The sequence below is a fragment of the Lates calcarifer genome, unplaced genomic scaffold, assembly GCF_001640805.2.
Source record: "Lates calcarifer isolate ASB-BC8 unplaced genomic scaffold, TLL_Latcal_v3 _unitig_5780_quiver_3118, whole genome shotgun sequence".
Taxonomy (NCBI): Eukaryota; Metazoa; Chordata; class Actinopteri; family Centropomidae; genus Lates; species Lates calcarifer.
In genome coordinates this window covers 1-11,085 of record NW_026117721.1, presented here as the reverse complement: position 1 = coordinate 11,085, position 11,085 = coordinate 1, and the positions used below count along the sequence as shown (strand labels likewise).

Genomic DNA, 11,085 nt, shown 5'->3' with positions numbered 1-11,085 from the left:
GGTTTCCGGTTTGGAAAAAAAAAAAACATTGTCACTTTAGGAATGATATTACTGATCATGGTTGCTATGAAGCTGCCACTAAATCTACAAACCTAGTGTATGTACCAACATATATTTGAGTTCATGTGTCAGTTGGGTATTGGTTATCAAACCTATGTAAGGTTTGTTTTTACTAAAGTATTAAAGTTTGCATATGCAGCAGTGATGTGAAAACAAATCCAGCAGTAAGTTGATTTGGAAAAAAAGCAAGAATTACCAAAGAAACCTTGACAAAATTATTGTATAACTTGAACAGTAACATTGTTTGCACCTTCACTAAGTTCAAACAGATCTATATTTTCAATAATTGACTGTTTTTCCCTTCCCTTCCTAGATATTTTATGATCTCTGATAAATGGTATCAGGTGAGTCTGAGAGGAGCTGTACTTAAGGTTCATTAACCATGTTTTTCCTGAGCTTTCAAACATGATCATGAAACATGATCTTCATCAACAACTGAGCAAACCCCGTCCACAGATGAAGACAGTGACATGCATTTTAAAACTTAGGAAAAAAGTTGAGGTAAGAATACTTTCTATCAGCTACCATTTCAAAGGTTGTTTCTCCTTTATAAAGGCCATGTTGAAACTTGGTGCACTTGTATACCTCGCTGAGCTTGTAGTCTGTTCCCAGGTTTTGTTCATAGTCGCTGCTGGTTTTGGCACGCAGTAGTGTCACATTGCCATGGTATTTTGTTGCTGGCACATAGCTATCAGCAGCCTTTAGTTTGTAGTAGAAGGTGGTGGCTGCAAAGTGCAGCAATTCTCGGCTGATGCCCTTGTGGCTGGAGGTGATTAGATCCACCGCCACATTGACACGGGCCTCAAGGTCCGACAGCGGGAGAAGAGTCTCCAGAAGCTGGAGAATAAAAGGGAGAAATCAGAAGCAATCTAGATTGAGAACACTATAAAATACTTGATGAAGCAATATAAACCAGACCACAGAACAGGTTGTATAAGAGGGTTCATGGATCTCTATCATGTGAAAATGTTATTGTTATGATATTTTTCACATTATAACAAAATATCATGTTATTATGTAATACAAACTTATCACATTTAAAAACACATTATCTATATTGTACATAATATGCATATTATATGGATTTATATATATATTACAAATACAAACTTATAACAATAATGTGATAGGTTTGTATCTCGTAATAACATGAAACTATCTTTATTAATAAAATTGTCATGATGGTCTATTTCTGTTTTTCTGGTGTGGCCACAATACGTTTCAACAGTTGTCCAATCGAACCTAAAACTAATTACAACTTGCCTTAGCACAGGGGAAAGTTGTTGAAAAATAAACTAATCATAAACTTAATATTCAAATAGTCTTTTGCTACAACAAACATAATACTGTTCTCTAACCTTTGGTCAAATATTAATTATTGGGACTGGAAAAGTAAACATGCCAAATTAAATACACTGCACAAGTCCACTAAGACTTGATTAGAAAGTGAGACTATTGAGTGTATACCTTGTTGTATTCGATGCCAGTGAACTGCTGGATGAAGGCACACAAAGCTTCAGTTTCAGCTTCAGATTCTTTACCTGGTGTCAGCTTGGCTCTGTAACTCTGGAAAAAAATAATTACCTTGACATAATCAACCAACAGTTACTTTAAACCTCAGTTTGCCCCAAGCTACATAATTAAATGCATATTTTCACATTTTTAAGTTCTGCTGTGTATAGGAACATCAAATTATATTGATCATACTTTGGTTTTTATGTTCCCATTCATGTTAGGCTGTTAAAAACGAATCTAATGCACTGAAATGTATGAAATACATTAACAAATAATTAATATATGTCCCTGATATTCCCAGACATCCCCAGAAAAATTACGAAAATCAAATTCTTTGACTTTCTGTCTGTAGAATACACCTCTCAAAACTGTTGGTAATGGTGAACATGTCATTAAACCAGGGCATATTATGGATTCACTAACTGTTGTGTATATGTAAGTGTATCAGCGTCTTTCTCTAACCTGTGTGTATGCTGCTACATAGGAGTGTGATCCATCAAAAAAAGAGGTACTCCACAGACTGATTCTGGGTCTGCAGCTGAGAGCACATTTCAAATGCCACACAGGCACCAAAGGAATAGCCAGCGATTCGATATGGCCCGTCTGGTTGAACCTGTTTGATACAAGTCACATAGTAGGCTGCCAGGGACTGGATGTCCAGGGGAGCAGCTGGGGGAGAAGTGAAAGACTGCGATGAGCTTGGTTGGACAACGGTAATCAGTTTGATGTACATACACAACTTGCTCCTGCATGGTTTGAATGGACTTATAAGTCGCTTTGAACAAATGCTTTGACCATGTATGAGCTTAAATGATGTACATTTGTGAACATAGAATACCTTTTGTGCACTGCAGGCCATAGCAAGGCACGCTAAGCTTGGAGGCGAGTGTCTTAAAGGCAGCAATAGAACCCTCAATGGGATGGACCAGGAACAGCGGTCTCTCCTGGCTCTGACCCTTGTTGAGTAGTGTTACCGTGGGGCCATTGGGGTTGACCAATAGTTGGGTCAGATCAGACTCCAACAAAACACGAATGACATCCCTCTTAACTGAAGCGTGTGTGAGATTCTGGACAGTTGAAAATAGCAAAGAGAAAGAATGTTTATTCTTTCTGTTCTGAAGGTAACCGCCGATTTTAAGCATGTTCTCAGCCAGTAATATTGATTTGTCATTTTATTTGTAACATTGTTGGCATATAGACTGATTCCGTTAAACTAGAAGCAGAAGAACCCACCAACACCTTGTTAAAAAGCGTGATGAGACATCTCAAGTAGAAATCGAACATGATACATAACCTATTCTAGACTATTTTGATAAGATAAGCTCATGATCGGTTGTCAATAATGCAACAAAGAAATCCTGTGGAATCAAACATATATCTCCCTTATGTAATTGTAGTTATGCATTGTGTATGTGTATGTATATATGTACATATGTGTAAACAAATATAATACCATTTGGTCCTCCCGGCTTGCTATTAGCCAGCTCTCGCAGCTTGTTGATGGTGAGCTGGCGAATGCCCCTCATGGCCATAACAATGTTGTAGTCACGCTCCAGAGTCTGGCGAACCTCAACACCCATCAAGGAGTCCAGGCCCAGGTCAGCCAATGAGGCATCAGCGTTCAGGCTGTTCACATCCCGCACACCTGAGGGTGAAAGGCACAGTGAAAGTTCTTCACACCCAACAGGTTGTGTCAGACCATGGTATCCTTGTGGCAAAAACAAACAAACAATTGTATTAAATACAACTTGACATTTAAGACCTAAACGAAAGCTATTTATGACCTTGTACATAAAATCTTAATGTTTTTAAGATGTTAGGCCTTAAATTCTTAAATTTTTGACTTTTAAGCCTCAACAGAAACCCTGTGTTAATTTCCTTAAATGCTCTTGGAAAGAACTATAAAATATGGAACAAACTATGGAAAATAGATACTGTGTTGAAGTGGTACACTTCCAGTTAATTAGTCCCAACCAATTTTAAGTGTAATCCAGAGGGTCACTGAAAGGCTGGTCAGGCAGTACAAAAATGTAAAATTTGATGATAGGCATGCATACAGTTGCATATGAAAACTGTATTTTCCACTATAATTTAGTGATGAATAGTTATTTTGGTTTAAATCAAGGAGTTCTTTCAATTAAATTTCTCTGGAAATCAACAACTACATATACCCTGAACTTGACCAACTCAATTACGGTCTTTCCTTTTCATGGATTAGTACCAAATAACATCAAAAAAATTCTGTTTTGGAAAGGAAATTGGAAAGACCTTGTTTTAGATATAATTATGTGGTTTACTTAAAATAATTTGTGCACACAAATTAGTAACTGGACAATATGAATATAGTTATCACTGATACCCGGATACCTGGATACACTGGTTTTACACCACAGAAGCTTCACCACTTACACTTAACTTGCCATGTTTTTTCTTGAACCATACCAGTATTTTTATGTTTTAGTCTATGTTCTCTAACTTCTATATGCATTAAATGTCTACCACACTATTCTATTTTACACCTCTGAATACCTTTTTCAGCCACTGGGTCCTCAGTACACTGCAGACATCAACTTTCTTTACTTAGGTAATCTTTCACACTGAGCAGCCCTGCTTTTCAAAGTTACATTCATGTTGTTTGATGACACTTTTTTTTAATTAAAAAAATGTTTTTAAAAGTTTTAAAATGAGTTAACAACAGGGCCATTACAGTGCTAAAATTCATTTGAAAATGATAGGCATGATTACTCCTTGTTTGAAGAGCATGGATTTTGAATAGCTTAGCTCTTACCCAGAATGTGAGCCACAGCATCTACCAAATCCCTCTGGCCTCCTGCCTCGCTCTTTGCCACCATCCTCTTCTGCCAATACAAAACTCGACATCACCGGCTGCTGCTGGCACAGGAAGAGGTCAAGCACCTCCATGCAGGATGTGATGCGCTGTGTAGGGTGCCACCAATCACTGCATCGTTGCCACCCATAGTCTCCAGCACCCACACCCACGTCACCAATGGCACCCCACTGGACTGCAAGTCCAGGTAGGCCATCGTAATGGCGCTTTTCACACACGCGCTCCATGGCTGAGTTGGCATAACCATAGTTACTTTGGCCCAGCATTACCACGCCCACAGCTGACTGAAGAGAAGGCTACAAAGTACTTGAGGTCTGGACACAACTTTCTTGTCACTCTGGAGAGAGAATGAAAGAGAGTGCATCAAGATCCAAGAACAAATAGAAGAACTTAATTAAGTTCCCTAATTTAAATAGATGGATAATCAAGTGTGTCTTACATGTCGAGGTTTACGGGTGCCATCATTTTTAGGTTTGTTAACATCAAGGAAGAGCTGAGGGGTCAGATTCTCCAACATGCCATCTTTCAACACCTGATAATATATTACATGTGACATGTTAATCATATTAGAGGAACTTACAAAAACAACAACAACAACAAAAAAATGATGATGGAGTTAAAGTGGGGTAAGAATGGGACTGATGATGAGATAAGCTTGTTACCATGGCTAGGTGGAAGACACCACCCACTGGCCCAGTTTTCTGGCTTCAACAATGAGTCTCTCTGTTCCCTCCCAGTGTGCTGACATCATGGTTGACACTAGCACCTCCATATCTTGACTCTGCCACTGGCGCACTCGCTTGCCTGGTATCCTAGCAACAGTTAAAAAGTAAACTGTGAGAAAAAACTAGTTACAGTAGCACACAGTACACATGGTACACCATTTTGTATCATTTATGAATCTAGAAAAAGCCTATCACGTACAGCACAACCATATTAATGTTTTTATCTGTGGCAACCCCTATGAGATATCTACAGGAAGTTATTATCTATTTTGTGACAGGCCACAAACCTAAGGTATTTTGTCATAAGTCATTTCTTATGTCACAAAAACTTCAAAAATGAAGAGATTTGTAGAGGCGAGGAAGAAGAGACAGAGTATATGTCAGCTATTACCAATAGTGTTAGAGACTAACAACTGAATACAATATCTAAATAAAACTATATAAACGAAATTCTTCACTGGACTCGCAAGTCAACGCACCATTTTGTCATCTGATGGCCACCACAGACTCTCCAACATGCTTAGAAAGGCAGGGGTAAGGGGACTGAATTGTTTGCAGTTGGCATTTTCATTACTAGATGCCACTAAATCCTACACACTGGTCCTTTAATAAATGATTTTGAAAACAGTTATGAATCATTAATGCTGCTCATGTCATATCAGAGTCATCACAACTACAAGACTCAGGCATGTAAATATTGTTTGTAATTATGATTTTCTCAAGGCTCCCATATAACCCACTTGACACTTAATATAGTACAGAAGTGCCTGAGAACCAAATAAACTACATGAGAATGTAAAGTTACAATGTTATTATAGTTTTACTAAAAACAAAATTTTAGACATTTGACTCCTCAGCATTGGCACAGCGCTAGGATAAAATGTAGCGAGAGGTCTAGGTGAGACTATAATTTTAAGTTTCTTTAGTATAGGATTTGTTTTTCACAGTCCTATTCTTTGTGCTAGTGTTGAATTTCTGTGTCTGTGTTGTGCTGGGAGCTGGTCGTTAGCACACTCAATTTTTAAGCTAATGTTAGCTAATGTCGCACTGTTGGCACTGTAGGGGAGCAGAGGAGAGGCATATTTTATATCCTCTTTTGGGTTTTTGTTAAATTTGACCCGAGTCCTTTACCACAAAATTAAAACCACTGACAGCTGAAGTGAATAACACAATGATCATCATGTTACAATTAAATATTCTGCTGGGAAACCTACCCCCAGATGTTACTTTGACATATACCACCAATCAAAACATTATGGCAGAACAAACACAACCCCATGGCAAAAGCACTCCCCAACAGGACTTCACCCAGGAGTGTCCCACCACACTGGAAAGACTGCTCAGAAATGATTCAGGGAACACAACGAAAGGCCCGAGGCATTTACCCAGCCTCCGAACTCCCCAGAACCCAATCCAATTAAGCATCTCTGGCATTCATTGGAACAAGCCAGATCCAAGGAGGCCTCGACCCACAGGACCAAAAGGATCCACTGCCAGCATCCCAGTGGCAGACACCACAGGACACCCACAGAGGTCTTGTGTCCATGCCCAAATGGGCCAAAGCTGTTTTAGCAGCACAATGGTGACCTACATAATATTAGGCAAGTGGTGTTAATGTTGTGGTTGATCAGTGTAAAGTACCTTCAAGCTTTTCAGTGCCAAGCATCCTCCGTTCTTTATATGGGGTAGTGGAACTTACAGAAACTTAACACACTTAACTGCTTGCTATGGGTATGGGTGTAACTGAGTAGCACTTTTGGCAGTCTTCTGTCATTGTGCATTACCATTCCTGATGCCTGATCTGGAAGTCAGCACCAGTTTGCGGGCTCCTCTCTCCATCAGCCACTGAGCAAGCTCCAGACCGAACCCTCCCAGTCCACCAGTGATAATGTATGAGTGGGAGGGGACGCAAAAAGTGCGAGAGATAGCAGGAAGAGACAAGGGGAAGCAGCTTGAACTGCTGCACCCCTCTCCTCATTACGGACCTGTGTGAAGAGAAGGAACAGTAAGAGGATATATACTGATGTGTTGTAGTATTCTCCAATCATAGACACATTATAATCATGTGAACTTGATCAGAAACAGAGGTAGAAAGTAATATAAACACTTCAGTTTCTAAGGCTTTCAACAATAGGCTAGTCTGTTATGAACAATTTATATTCATTCATTCATCCATCCATCCATTATCCATACTGCTTATCTGTTAAGGCTCCAGCCCGCAATGGGGGGCTGGAGCCTATCCTGGCTGACATTGGATGAGAAGTGGGGTACACCCTAGACAGACTGCCAGTCCATCGCAGGGCCAACATATAGACACAAACAACTATTCACACTCACATTAACACCTACAGGCAGTTTAGAGTCACCAATTAACCTAAACTGCATGTCTTTCGACTGGGGGAGGAAGCTGAAGTACCCGGAGAAAACTAGAGAAAAGCCCTGGTCGAACTGGGACTCAAACCCAGAACCTTCTTACTGTGAGGCGACAGTGCACTACCGTGCCGCCCCAATCTGTAGTCTCCTCACACTAATATCAAAGGCTCAAGTTTAGAGGTGAGACTAACCTGCAGGAGGACCTTGCCAATGTGCTTCCCTTGAGCCATGTATCTGAATGCTTCCTCCACCTGGTTGCTCTTAAACACAGTGGTCTTTAGAGGCTGAACTACGCCTCCCATAATGCCTTCCTTCAGCAGCTGGGACACTTCCTCCCACTCCTGGTTACCCTCTTCAAAGAGAGCATCCAGCAGGATGCCGTGGAATGCTACATTCTTCAGGAAAAGAGCCATGCCTAGGGGAATCACAACATCATGATGATACTGCTCAGTGCTAACTAGGGCTGCCTCCTAAAAGTTATGAATCGAGGTAAGTAATTATCATCAGGAGATACATCTCTTCTCAGGAATCACTTATTTTATATGTATTTATAAAGCTATTTCTGAAATTAAAGGAGTAACTGAAACTTGCACTGTGGAGCCTGAGTGTATAATCCTGAGGCTTCCTACTAACCCAGTGGAGAGTTGTTGGACAGGTCATATTTGCCAATCTCCAGGAATCGTCCATGTCGGGCTAGGCAGCGAATACTAGCCTGCAGCTTCTCTTCAGCCAGAGAGTTCAACACCACATCCACACCTGAAACACACACATAAAATACTATGTATGCCACAAAAAGCATACTGTGTGCTGGTAATCTGAGTAATTAGTGAATGTAACTGAGTGATTGCTTGTTCAACAAACACAAGTGTTTCTTTAAGTGTATGTGTATTTATATATGCTAAAATAATACCAAGTACACCGTGTGCAGTGCAATACATGTTTATATTACAGACAGTGTTCTTAAGAGGTTGCACTTATTTCAGAAATGCTACAGGGAAAATATGTTAAAACTGTGTGAAGTTGAATACAGCTTGTTACTATTGTGGGAGATGTTGACCTTTGCCCTGTGTGTGAAGCAAGATGTGCTGTTCAAAGAGTGTCTCTGGAGTTGGCGAAGGACTGTGCTGAGAGCTGAGGGAACCTCTCCTGCAGGTAAGTCCGCTTCTCTGTTGATCCTAGTGGTACCACACACAAAAAGTTTAGGTTTTACGTTTAGTTTTTATAAGATTTCATAATTCTAATTATGACGTAGTAACTCATGGCACACTCACAATTATCAAGTCTCACAATTATCATATACTATATTGTAAATATGATTTAGTATGCCATTATCACTAAAAAAGAATGAAATATTAAAGATGGGTGACAAATCTAAGGAAAAACCAACATAAAGTGTCTTAGTAAGGCGTTGGGCCACCAAAAGATGCAATTTTTTTAAGAGGCAGGAAAGGGCTTGTATATAAAGCAAATTACATGTAACAGTGAAGTCAATCAGTCAATCATTCATATCAGAGCTCATTTTGTCACTATGACACTACTAGTGTGTCTGTGAGTGTTAAATACTAACCAACTGTAGTGAAGACTTTGCATTTCTTGCTGAGTGCTATGGCGATGGCAGCCTGGCCGACCCCTCCTGACCCTGAGTGGATGAGAACAGACTCTCCGTGGCGGAGCCTGCCGCCACCACCAGAGAATAGTAGGCTGTGGCATAGACCACTGGCACTGAGGCTGCCTGCTCCAGTGTCCTGCACACAAACACATGTTTACACTATGATGTTTACAAATAAACATCAGTTTTCAACAATTAGGTAATGAGAAGTTGTTTGATGTTATATGATGAATAATAGGAGCACCAACATGTAGTATTATAACTATACTATATTTCTTTGAAAAATAATGTCTGCACTGCTCAGTATGGCTAAAATTATCAAGCATCTTGTACATGGACAACTGGTCCTTTTCCTTTGACAGCTGATGCTATAAAAGGGTGATTTCCACTCTGCTATTTCTCCTTCCCCCTTTGTTGCTTCTTCACCCTCCAGCCAGTGACCCTGGAAATTGATCAAGGCTATCATCAAAGATGTTTCCATCCCTTAAATGCATCTTGGATGAGAGGAGAAAGGAGGTTCCCAGGAGTTTGGGGTGAAGAACCACAGGCATATTCAAGATGAAAGTTCTCTACCAGATGAAACACCCATCAATCGGAATTGGAATCTGTTCAGTGATTGGTCAGTGCATTACTATGATATATATTACATCATTTGTAATACTGTAAAATGGTTCTTCTGTTCTTTTTTCTGTTCCAAGTGCGTCTCTTCCTATTCAGAATATACAGCTAAAGTTTAATACAGCCATACGGTTGTAGTCATTGTTGAGTCCTACAATATAAGATTTTATTCAGAATAATTATGGCTGTTTTATCACTTCCATGTCAGCTCTGCTCATTTATCAAGAAAAAGACCTGATACTGCATCTATCTGTTTCTGGGACCAGCGGTCAACAAGCACCACGTGTTTCTCTTTTTAACAACACCCAACAGTTGAGATGCTGTGTGTCATGAGCAATTTGTTGTCTCCTCAAAATGGTGCTGATGGAAGGGAGAATGCCCCACATGCATACTCTGAACAGAAAGCATTCTTTCCAAATTTTAATGTATTCTGTACACTTACTCAAGTACTGATTTAGAATCATGTTTCTTCAATACATATGTGATGTACTGTATGAAGCATTTATATTTAACATTAAATAATAAAATCACCTGTTATTTTTATGATTTTTCTTGTGGCAGTCTAGACCCAGGAGCCAATAGATGGTATGGGCATATTATTTACAAGTAAAGTGACTACTTAAAAAACAAAGCCCCATGTAGTAGGATGCAATGGCAATACATACACATGGCATACAATATAAACAATACAAACACAAATAAACAAATATTATATAAAGTCAACAGAGGACTCTCACAGATATTCACTGTATGAAAATGTTCTGATAGATCATCAACAATCCATGTGGCGATACATAGATCCCAATTCCACCAAGCCCAAAAAGACAAAAGCTCTACATTGGACTGTGTTTATTTAATAATTTTATTTACTTGTGTTGTATAAAAGTTTGTCTGCTGTGTTTCGCCTTACATCAACCTGAACCTAACCTTATCCCTAACCAACCAGTCATCTCTTAGGATATTTAACCAGACCCAAACTTTACCCTACCCCAAACAAAGCTCCCTGAATCACTGAATCCCTATGAAGCAATTGGCCATGGACCATAGAAAATGGCAACAAGTGTTTTCAAAAACCTTGGCATTACATTAGGATGAATAGATTAGATTGGAGAGCATGATGAACAGACTATAAGTGGTCTTTTAAAATCAAGTTTACAGCTCTGTGATACAGAGGTAGATTGACAAGAACATCTATCTATACCACTTATCCATTAAGGGTCGCACGGGGGCTGGAGCCTATCCCAGCTGACATTGGCGAGAGGTAGGGTACACCCTACCATTGCAGGACCAACATATACAGACAAACAAACACTCACATTCACACCTACAACCAATTT

At 39.6% G+C, this 11,085-nt stretch overlaps 1 pseudogene; it reads right to left on the bottom strand.

Annotated features, from left to right (window-relative positions):
* Positions 1–292: 292 nt before the first annotated feature.
* Positions 293–9,266, bottom strand: LOC108876790 (fatty acid synthase-like; annotated as a pseudogene).
* Positions 9,267–11,085: the final 1,819 nt, after the last annotated feature.